This window comes from Lepidochelys kempii, chromosome 10 (genome assembly GCF_965140265.1).
Source record: "Lepidochelys kempii isolate rLepKem1 chromosome 10, rLepKem1.hap2, whole genome shotgun sequence".
Lineage (NCBI taxonomy): Eukaryota > Metazoa > Chordata > Testudines > Cheloniidae > Lepidochelys > Lepidochelys kempii.
This window is the reverse complement of record NC_133265.1, coordinates 27,134,731-27,145,904: the sequence shown is the minus strand read 5'-3', so window position 1 is coordinate 27,145,904 and position 11,174 is coordinate 27,134,731.

Genomic DNA, 11,174 nt, shown 5'->3' with positions numbered 1-11,174 from the left:
CACTGCCAAATTAAATGTAAAAATGTAATAAGAAAAGCCAAAAAGGAGTTTGAAGAACAGCTAGCCAAAAACTCAAAAGGTAATAACAATATGTTTTTTAAGTACATCGGAAGCTGGAAGCCTGCTAAACAATCAGTGGGGTCCCTGGATGATCGAGATACAAAGGGAGAACTTAAAGATGATAAAGTCATTGCGGAGAAACTAAACAAATTCTTTGCTTCAGTCTTCACGGCTGAGGATGTTAGGGAGATTCCAAAAACTGAGCCGTGTTTTGTTGGTGACAGATCTGAGGAATTATCACAGATTGAAGTGTCACTAGAGGAGGTTTTGGAATTAATTGATACATTTAACAGTAACAAGTCACCGGGACCAGATGGCATTCACCCAAGAATTCTGAAAACTCAAATGTGAAATTGCGGAACTATTGACTATGGTTTGTAACCGGTCCTTTAAATCAGCTTCTGTACCCAATGACTGGAAGATAGCTAGTGTAACACCAATATTTAAAAAGGGTTCTAGAGGTGATCCCGGTAATTACAGACCAGTAAGTTTAACATCCGTATCGGGCAAATGAGTTGAAACAATGGTGAAGATTGTTTGGTAAAATTGTCAGACACATAGAAGAACATAAATTGTTGGGCAAAAGTCAACATGGTTTCTGTAAATGGAACTGTCTTACTAATCTATTAGAGTTCTTTGAAGGGGTCAACAAACATTTGGACAAGGGGGATCCAGCGGACAGAGTGTACTTAGATTTCCAGAAAGCCTTTGACAAGGTCCCTCACCAAAGGCTCTTTCGTAAATTAAGTTGTCATGGGATAAGAGGGAAGATCCTTTCATGGATTGAGAACTAGTTAAAGGACAGGGAACAATGGATAGGAATAAATGGTAAATTTTCAGAATGGAGAGGGGTAACTAGTGGTGTTCCCCAAGGGTCAGTCCAAGGACCAATCCTATTCAACTTATTCATAAATGATCTGGAGAAAGGGGTAAACAGAGAGGTGGCAAAGTTTGCAGATGACACTAAACTGCTCAAGATAGTTAAGACCAAAGCAGACTGTGAAGCACTTCAAAAAGATCCCACAAAACTAAGTGATTGGGCAACAAAATGGCAAATGAAATGTAATGTGGATAAATGTAAAGTAATGCACATTGGAAAAAATAACCCCCACTATACATCGAATATGATGGGGGGGGCTAATTTTAGCTACAACTAATCAGGAAAGAGATCTTGGAGTCATCGTGGATAGTTCTCTGAAGACGTCCACGCAGTGTGCAGTGGCAGTTCAAAAACCAAATGGGCTGTTAGGAATCATTAAAAAAGGGATAGAAAATAAGACTGAGAATAACTTATTGCCCTTATATAAGTCCATGGTCTGCCCACATCTTGAATACTGGGTACAGATGCGGTCTCGTCATCCAAAAAAGATATACTGGCATTAGAAAAGGTTCAGAGAAGGGCAACTAAAATGATTAGGGGTTTGGAACGGGTCCCATATGAGGAGAGATTAGAAGCTAGGACTTTTCAACTTGGAAAAGGGGAGACTAAGGGGGGATATGATAGAGGTATATAAAATCGTGAGTGATGTGGAGAAAGTGAATAAGGAAAAGTTATGTACTTGTTCCCATAATATAAGAACCAGGGGCCACCAAATGAAATAATGGGTAGCAGGTTTAAAACAAATAAAAGGAAGTTCTTCTTCAGCAGCGCACAGTCAACCTGTGGAACTCCTTGCCTGAGGAGGTTGTGAAGGCTAGGACTATAACAGGGTTTAAAAGAGATCTGGATAAATTCATGGGAGGTTAAGTCAATTAATGGCTAAGAAATGGTGTCCCTAGCCTCAGTTTGTCAGAGGGTGGAAATGGATGGCAGGAGAGAGATCATTTGATCATTACCTATTAGGTTTGCTCCCTCTGGGGCACCTGGCATTGACCACTGTCAGTAGACAGGATACTGGTCTGGATGGACCTTTGGTCTGACCCAGTATGGCCACTCCTATGTTCTTATGTTCATTTCATATATCTTTTATAGATAAGTGTCTAGTGCAGGAGATCAAAAGTAGTGAAAGAACCTCAAATTCAGTTGCCTTTTTAGAGTAATAAAATATTGATGCTTATTGAAACAACTATCCATGTATCTGTTTGTCTAAAGTTTGTATACCGTGTTTAATTACTATGGTATCTGAGCACTGAGGTTCTGAAATCTCATGACAAAGGCTTTCTTGATAGATTTCCTTCATATGCTGTCTTTGGTGAGGCTGAAACTATGGCTTAAACTATTGAAAAGCAAGAGGTGAAGAGGTGTGCACAATTTATAAAAAACAAAAAACCTTCATGGTACTAAATTAAATCTAACAAGCAAAATCAAAGAATTTTTTTTAAAAAACATACCAATGGGACTGTCAGAAAATATCAAGTTCAGCCTGCCAGGGCTTCACAAAGGAAAAGGTGTATAACTCCTATGGCAAGGTGGTAGCCCTCTTCAACAGTCACAGAAATGGCTATATCCCTTTTTGTGTACAAGCCACCCAGGAATGGAATAGCGGGACTGTGACTGGCCAGGAATGAGTTGCATTGACAGAGCTGTATGGGGATGTTAGCACTTAAGCAAGCTGCCAGCACTATTCAATCCTTATTTTGATCAGCATTGAAAATTCACTCCTCCTGTGGAGTTAGAAATGTAAATCTGGTTATGATCTGTTTAAACAATGATATCCATGTTACTAGTGATTGAAAGACCATAGGCAGCACAGACATATTGAAGATAGGAGCCAAGCAGAGCCTCTGGGTACTCCAAGGCAAAGAGAACAGCAGACAATCAAATGGATTTCTCTGATATAACTGTAAGAAAGTTATTTCAGGATTTTTGAATGCTTATGGCATGCTTGGCAGATCAGTACATATTTATGCTAATCCTAACTAACCACTTGTTTTCATACTCAGTTTATTTTAGCAATTTGGCCACATTTTAAAAAACAAAAATCAGCCACTATATATTTTTTCAGAGGTGTAAATAGACACTGAATTGTGCCTCAGATGTGTAATTGTTTTGTCACTGTTGTGGGATCAAGGGATTTTTTGTTTGTTTGTTTAAATAAAAATTGCCCATGAAAGAGTTGAACTAGAGGAACATATTTGAAAGATTCCTGCCCCAGTCAGACTCACTTAGCCCCTTAATCCCTTACATTGGCAGCTGAATCCAAGAGACATGTAACTAGTGCACAGAGGAGCAATAAACAAACAAAGCTTGAAGCTCTTGGCACCTTAAAAAAATTGCCCATTTCTCGTAAATACTTTGCAATAAAACAATAGCTGCTGAATATTAGTGGAGAAAGAAATCAACCAAGAAGAACGGAGACTAGGTGGCCTTAGAGTTCTGGATAAAAGAACTAAAAAATAGGTTAAGATAAAAGCTCAAAAAGTATTTGAGCTTTTGAGGATTTATTTATAAAATACTGTAGTAGGACACATGTAGAAACCTAAACCAGCTGATTGTTTGAACAGCAGAATTTTGTCTTACACACAGAGACAGTCAGTCCCCTACCATTAAAATCACTTTCTTTGATTACCTATTATGCTACCACTGGCTGATCACCCTTTCTTAGCCTGTAATTGCTCACATTCAGCTACCTTTTCATAGAGAATATGTGAAAGAATTAAATAAAATTGGATGTCACATACTTACAGTGCAGTGATAGCAGTGTGGATACATGCTGGTAATTAAGAATGTTTCACTGTGAACAGTTTGAGTATCCTGTTAAAAATGCAATGCAAAAAAATTTGTGCTGACTTAATGATGCATATGCCTTAAAAAAAAGAGCTTTTGGAATTTAGATCAGTTGTAGCAGATTGAAACTCTACTAAATTTTGAATAGTGTGGCGTTATATACCATAGAGAGAAGTGGAAATATTGGTTGCATGAAATGGAGGATAAATGAGTACATTAAACTCTTTAAGTTGCTGTATTTATAGATGATGTACACAACATAAAAAGAAAGATAATGAGGTTATTTGCATTATAAGGTTCCAGGGCTCATTTGTGGCACATTTCGTCTTGGGTTCTCATTGTGAATCCTGTGTACGTGTGCATCACAGGAACCAGAATCTGAGATGATTGAAAGGATGGTGTAAGTTCCATGTTGAAAAGCTGGTGCAAGTGACTGTGAATGTAAGTGAATTTAGCTCACATGATTAGAAGGGCAGAAGGGTGAAGTTGTAGCAGGAAAAACAGCAAAGATGGAGGTGCTTATACCAAACACACGGTGGTTTTTCTACATGGATACTTAATCTTACACCTCCCTGTTGATTGCCTTTCCTGCTATAATCTTGCCTTTCAGTCCTTTTCATAGTGCAAGTTAAACACACTCGGTTTACTAACTTTAACAGTACACTACTATTTTATATCATTTCCAAATCTGTCCCATTAAGTAGGTCTAATTATGTGATGCTTTGAAATCATCTGCTAAATCTTATTATCATGAAATACATTGAAAGTGCTCTGTTCCTGTTCTGCTGACCTGCAAAACCCCATGTTCCTGGGACTTGCAGGTCAGCTTTCTAGTGGAGGAGAAATCAGTGACACAGTGTCTGGGTATATGCTTATTGTAACTTGTCTTATTTACACACATACACCAAGGGTGGCAATTAGTGCTGACTGTGTTGGTGTCTTTTGTGATGTGGACGGCTAGGAACTAGACAGAAACTACCAATTCAGCTAGCAATAGCCGAACAGCCCTCAGGTTGGGATGACGTTTTAGTTAGTAGCTCTGGACTTGGAGCGCATAACATTTGTGTCTTGTTTTAGCACATTAGGACATCCTACAACTTTATTGGGACTTATTTTCATGTACACTACTTCATGTAGTGTACATGAAGTAGTACATGTGTAGTGTACACTACTTCATGTACACTACTACTGACTTCAGTGGATGACTCCTGTTTTAGTGGAAGTGAAACCTGAATTGGGCTCATTGAGAGTTTGTGCCTGCATTTACCATGTCTGAATTTAGCCCATAGTCTGATGTTAGTTTCCCCAAATGTTACAGCAATAAAAATTGACTTACAAATGTGTATATTTCAATTTCAGAGAAAAGTCAGTGTGAGAAACATGCCCGAATGCTATCAGATTTCTCGTATTCAGAGTAGTCTTTACAAGATGGATGTGAGGGTTAATTTTATATGAAACAAAGGAAACCAATGCCCGAAGCAGCCCAAGGCCAAATGTTGGTTTCATGCTGAAAGCTTCATGATACAGAGACCTAGAGTTGAGGATCAGTGTACTATTGCAACCCAAACCATCTCATTATTTCTCTTAAAGGCCTTACATGTTGATGAGATACTGCTAAAAGGACTATCCTGTGCTTGTGGAAGTATAGTGGTCACCTTGAATAAGGCTGCGACATTGGACAGTCTCATCTCTACAGTCCTCTCTTTTGACCTACATGAGATAAATACATAACCCCCATTCCAAAAAATTTAATAGTTTGTAACCCTTCTTTGGGAAAGAACAACTTTTATTGAGTACAGCAGTAGATTTGGAGGGTGAGGATCAAATATTTAAATATTCAGCTATAGACCCTAATGGCATTGTACATCAAGAACCTAGCATGCTCCAGGTGTGTCTCTAACATGGAGAAGGTTGCATTGGGAAGGTTAAGTCTGGTGTTTGCTTCTGAGGTGTGACGACCAAGGAGAAAACAGTATCTGCAGTGGTATTGTCTTTTGTCTGTCTATATCAATATACCTATTTTAATTTGTTCTGTTCTGCTAGTGAGATTCAGGAAACTCTGACCAAAAACTAGAGTATAGAGAACTCACTCCCAAGAGAGCTTTTAACGTTTTCACTTCCCTAGTGAGAAAATTTAGAGGAAAGTTTATTGGGTATTTTATAAAACATAACACCCTTTTTTCACTGAAACATTTGTGTTGAGATTTATATGGTGAGCAAGCATTGAATTATTGGTAAAAATAAACCCTAATCAAAAACGTAGTTTAATTTTCCTGGGACAAAAGAAGAGGGTGGTGAAATAGAACTGTTATTTAGCACAGTTTAAAAGCTTTAATGGGCTATTGCTACGGTACGTTCTCAATATTATCCTTTAGACCAGAGATATAGGCTGGCTCTGGAAAATGTAGCAGATGCATATTTCTATGATTCCCCCATGCCACAACATCATAAAACTCAGTGGTCATATAAGAGAACTTAATAGAATCTTCAGCAGATTTGAGATTAGAAACTGTAGGGAAAATACAGAGCTCTACAAATCTATATTTTGTCTTGTGTAATGTTCGCTAAAGCTTTACAGCTGGCTTAATCAGTTGAATATGAATAAATGATAGATATCAAACAAAAATAATGAATTCCAAATAAATACTTATTTCATAATTTAAATTGCAAGAAATTTCTATGAATAAAATATATTTGTACTTACAATGCGTAAATTCAGTTGTGACACTGTGGGCCATAAACAGCTTTCTGATGAAAACATTGATGAGCTGTGTTAAATTAGTAATAGGTTGAATACATTTCTTAATTATGTCACCAACTTTGTGTGCAGGAATGTCGTCTAAAATAAATGGGACGCCATTTGTTATGTCTACACTGTGAGAAGAAAATGGTGTATTTTGAAAATTGTAATATACTTTTAGGAGCCAGCTATTAATGATATGCTGTGCTTAGAATTAGTCTTTGTTATGGGGAGTATTGTGGCGTTGACTTCTCTTTTGCCAAAGACCATTTATATAGTCTTTTCATCAGCATAATAATTAGTATAGATTTACATGTCTTTCCATAAACATAACTGTGTTACTCTGGGCCTTTTTTTTTTTAAAAAAAAAAGCAAGAATAAATATACCCAAGAATTCTGTGAACTTTGTAGTTTAATACAAATGTTTTTGAATTAACCAAAAACCCAAGTGTGCTGAAAAGTATAAAGAGCTATACCAGGGCAGGTTTTAATTTTTGCAGTGTCTCAGACCAGGTACCTGTCAGGGGTATTTAGTAAGGCATGCACTTCTATGCTTAAATGCAAGAGATGACCTCACCCCTATAGTGTATATGAGGCCATGCTGTGTAGAAGACGCCATTTTGTTTTGCTTGATTCCCCCAGCACGACCTCCTTTACCAATTAGGCATTGTACTAGAGTAAACCTGGGCTCAATAGTTATCCTGTGTATCTGAGATCAAAATTTTAAATGTACAAAATTAAGGATAGGCAAACCTCAGAAAGGTGGCAGTTTAGAAGTTTCTTTGATGTTGTTTAATGATCAGATGGAAAGCAGCTATTTCAATATCCCGCCCCTATCACTGACTCACTGTGTGATCTTAGATAAATCACTTCCCATTTTGGTGCCTGAGTTTTCCTGTTTGTAAAATGGGAATTATACCTACCGGGGTGGGTCAATGTGAAGCTTAATTAATAATGTCTGTAAAATGCTTTGAGTTCCTTGGAGCAAAGTCATTATAGTGTTAGTTTTTTGGATGGTGATCTGAATTTTTTTAAGTTGAATTAAGCTCACCATATTTCCATCAAAAAAACACTTCTAGGAGTAGAGATGGTGAGGAGTAAATTGTAATTTATTTCAGGTGTAAATCGGGTCCTGGCTGAGATGTAAGGGCTACAGCCTAAGCTCATGTTAACTGGCATATACCCATGAAATAAATGGAACTATATTGATTTACACTACAGGATCTGGCACTATGGTTCTGCTCACTTTCCCTGTTTCCCTCTACCCTAAACAGATAGATGAGTGGAAAAAATATGATTTGAGGATCCTTTTTCAGCCCTGACTACTTCAGTGGTGATCAGAATGGGATTGCAAGTATGGAAGAGGCATCAGGGTTTCCAAGATATGGAAGAGTTATTTAAGCATGCTTTATTGGAGCAAAATGGAAAAATAATGCCTTCCCTAAAGTCCTGGTACATGATTGCTACTTTCTGATCAGATACATTCAACCGTGGAGGAGTAGGCAGAATTCCACCTGGCTAAATGAGCTGGTGGAGAGAAACCATTTTACTTACCTGTATTTGCGTGAAACTGCAATGCAGGTTTGGTCCTTCCACTTCTAGCAAGCTGAGATGGACTGGTACACTCATTGTGGACTCTTGGAGGCATTGTGCCTGTGTGGGGCATAATGCTTTTCTGAGTGACTGTTATTGCATCTTGTTACCATCTGATCCTTAATGTGCAAATGCTCTTAGCCAGTTCTGCCCTTAGACTGGTCATCAGGAAAAGTTCTGGATAGTAGGATCTGTTATCATATGGAATAATTTTCCTACAGGAGTAGTGGAAGCCCTATCAGTTTGCACATTTAGAACCTGGATACAACAGTAAAGAATAATCCAGCTGTGCCAGGGCAGTGAAGTACCACATATGAGATCTTCTAGGGAGTTTTCATTCTAGGTTCTCTGACCATCCATCAAAGAAATAAATAAGTTTACCCATTTCATTTTTTTTCCTTTCAGTTCTCCTAACTGGATGAAAGATTCCAAAGCATAAAGTTGGGAATCTTCTCTTTCGCTTGAGGATAATGGCAAATGAGCCTAGAAATTTCCATACAGGATTAGACCAATGGTCTACTTAATCTAGTATTCTGTTTCCAACGGGCCAGTGCCACATGCCTCACAGGAAAATGCAAGAACCTCAAAGTGACAGCTGTGGTATAATCTGACCCCCAAAATATACTTCAGAGTTACCTTTTTTTAGCTATTAATCTTTACAATGTGGACAACATTTAAGGTCATGTTCACATTCTTTATTGCTTTATAGTGGGGTTTTTTATTTCACTGATAATGGAGCAGAACAACATTTTTCCATTTCAGAAATTGTCACTTTCCTAGCAGACAATAGGATTGTTTCCATATCTCCTTTAACTCTGAAGTTTACTCTTTTCAAACAAAAACATGGAGTAACTACAAAATGCAATAAACCCTTAATATTGGCTGGCTTCTGGGTTGCTTGACCCTTTATTCTGTCTGTTTTATATAGTGATGGACAGCCCCTTCATTCACATCTTGTCAAATCTCTGTCAGTTTTTACTCTGTCATAAGTCTATTTTTATTCCATTAGATTATAAAACAATAACATTTGGGTTTCATTCTGCATGAAGGATTCAGTGAAAGCAAAGGACTGGACCATCAGGCTGTTAATTTTTGGGAAAAAAAAGGTATAATGCATTAAACAAAGGATGCTTCAGAAGAACTTTCCAAGAACACAGCTTTTTCAGAACTGGGAAAGTGGCACCATGTATACTTCTGCATCCTTGTGGCAACTCTGTTCATGTTCTCTGTTTTGAAATGTTATCAAAAATTATAAAGCATAAAAGCTTTCAAGCACTGAAGATTAATCCTCCTTCCCAGAAAGATATAGATTGTAGTCAAATTCTATAAACCTCGTTTTGCCTGCAGCAACATATTTTTGAGTATAATTCTGAAGCAATATCAAAGCAGATGGTGCAACAGCAGCATTGAAAAAGCATTTGGTGTATTGTAAGTGTCAGGTTAAAATTCACAACCTGATGAATTGCACAGAAGTTCAGTGCTAAAATGGTGCCATTTTTGTTTAAAAATAACTAAGCTGGAAAATGTTTTTTCAGGAGAATTAAAGTAAAAAGAAAATAAATAATCCATATGCCCATTATTCTCTTTAAATATTTCAAGTGTCAACTGCAATTGTGAAATGCCATGATTATGCTTTCCATTTGCTTGGAATTTCTTGTATGAGCATGCTATCAGGGACCTTCACAGTCTGATTTGTTAGCATATGCGGTAGACAGGAGCTGTACATAATACTTTCTTCAAGTGAAAGTGTGTAGTTTCATCTTGCTTTTAAAATAGTGCTATATGTACTTGTGCAATTGAATGGAGCCTTTCTTTTTGTTCTCTATTTACTACATCTTAAAATGTAGAAGAATCTTTGTAATAGTAACAACTAGAATCAGTGGACACAGATCCCTATCATGTGACAGTTATATTGGCTGTTGTAACTCTGACCTTTCTTAACTGGGGCCGTTAAATAAAGTTCAGTCTCTTGGCAGCTGCAGGGCCAGAGGATGCCATTTTGTGCTTCAGTTTAGACGCAGAATGTTGTGGGAGGGTCACTATGTTTTGTGTCCCATTCCGTTGCCAATTCCTATAAAATAGGAAAATAAAATAGGAGGTTGGTTTAGAGAGTTTTAGTCTCTCGTCCAGTTCAAGGTGTTTCATGGGCCTTTATTTAGTGCCTGGAATGGGTGAAAGTTCAGGGAGCCTCTGATAAAGATATCTTAATCCTCTTCTTGTTATTGAGAATATCCTGCACTCACAGATTGATTGTGAACGATGTAGAGCCTGTGTGAGTTGACCATCTGACATGGTTCAGACAATATTGGCTACATTGTCAATGATAATGCAACTTAGAGAGAAACTTCAGGAGGGGAGCCGGACATTGATTAGTTTTTGAAACTTTGCTGGTATTTAGGCTGCTGTATGATCTTTGTGAAACCTGTGGATATAAATTGCAACTGCTTTTGAAAACTCACTGCCAATGGCAGAGGCAGATGCTTTTTGGAATGGCAACCCGTGATCTGTGACATCCAGTGACTTATGCAGGCAAGTGTTCGTGTAGTTGTCCCCTTCTTGGTGGTGGTTATGAAAATTATGTTTATACTGGCTCTCAAAGCTGGATTTACTAAGTTGTCACATCGTTTTAGTTTTGCTTTTTCTACCCAGAACTCCTTGGAGGGCTCAGCATGTTTATCATTATCATTGTTTTCCTTTATCAACTGAAGGTTCATACTTCTCATTCTAATTACTCGTATTCTAGATCCTGGATATATTTAAGGTCCTTGCACATGCACACATTTCTGCAGGCCAGTGTCTTCCAGATGGTAACATGTCATGATGGAGGGCTGGGTGGGCGGGCCAAACTTGAGCTGCGCTGCCACGCCGTATGCCAGGTTGCAATGCTCAGAGCAGGAAGCCAGGGGCAACCCTACAGGAATTGGAGCCACCACTGTGGAGTGAGTGCAATCTCCTCCAAGACCTCTCACTCTCTGGAGGCAGGACCCAACATCCCCCTCCTGAAAAAGAAAAAGAAAAATTATAAACAATAATGTCATGGGGCTCTGCCCAAAACTTGGCTAATAACTTCTAACTAAAACAAGAGATACTGCCATCAGGATTTTGGAACGAACC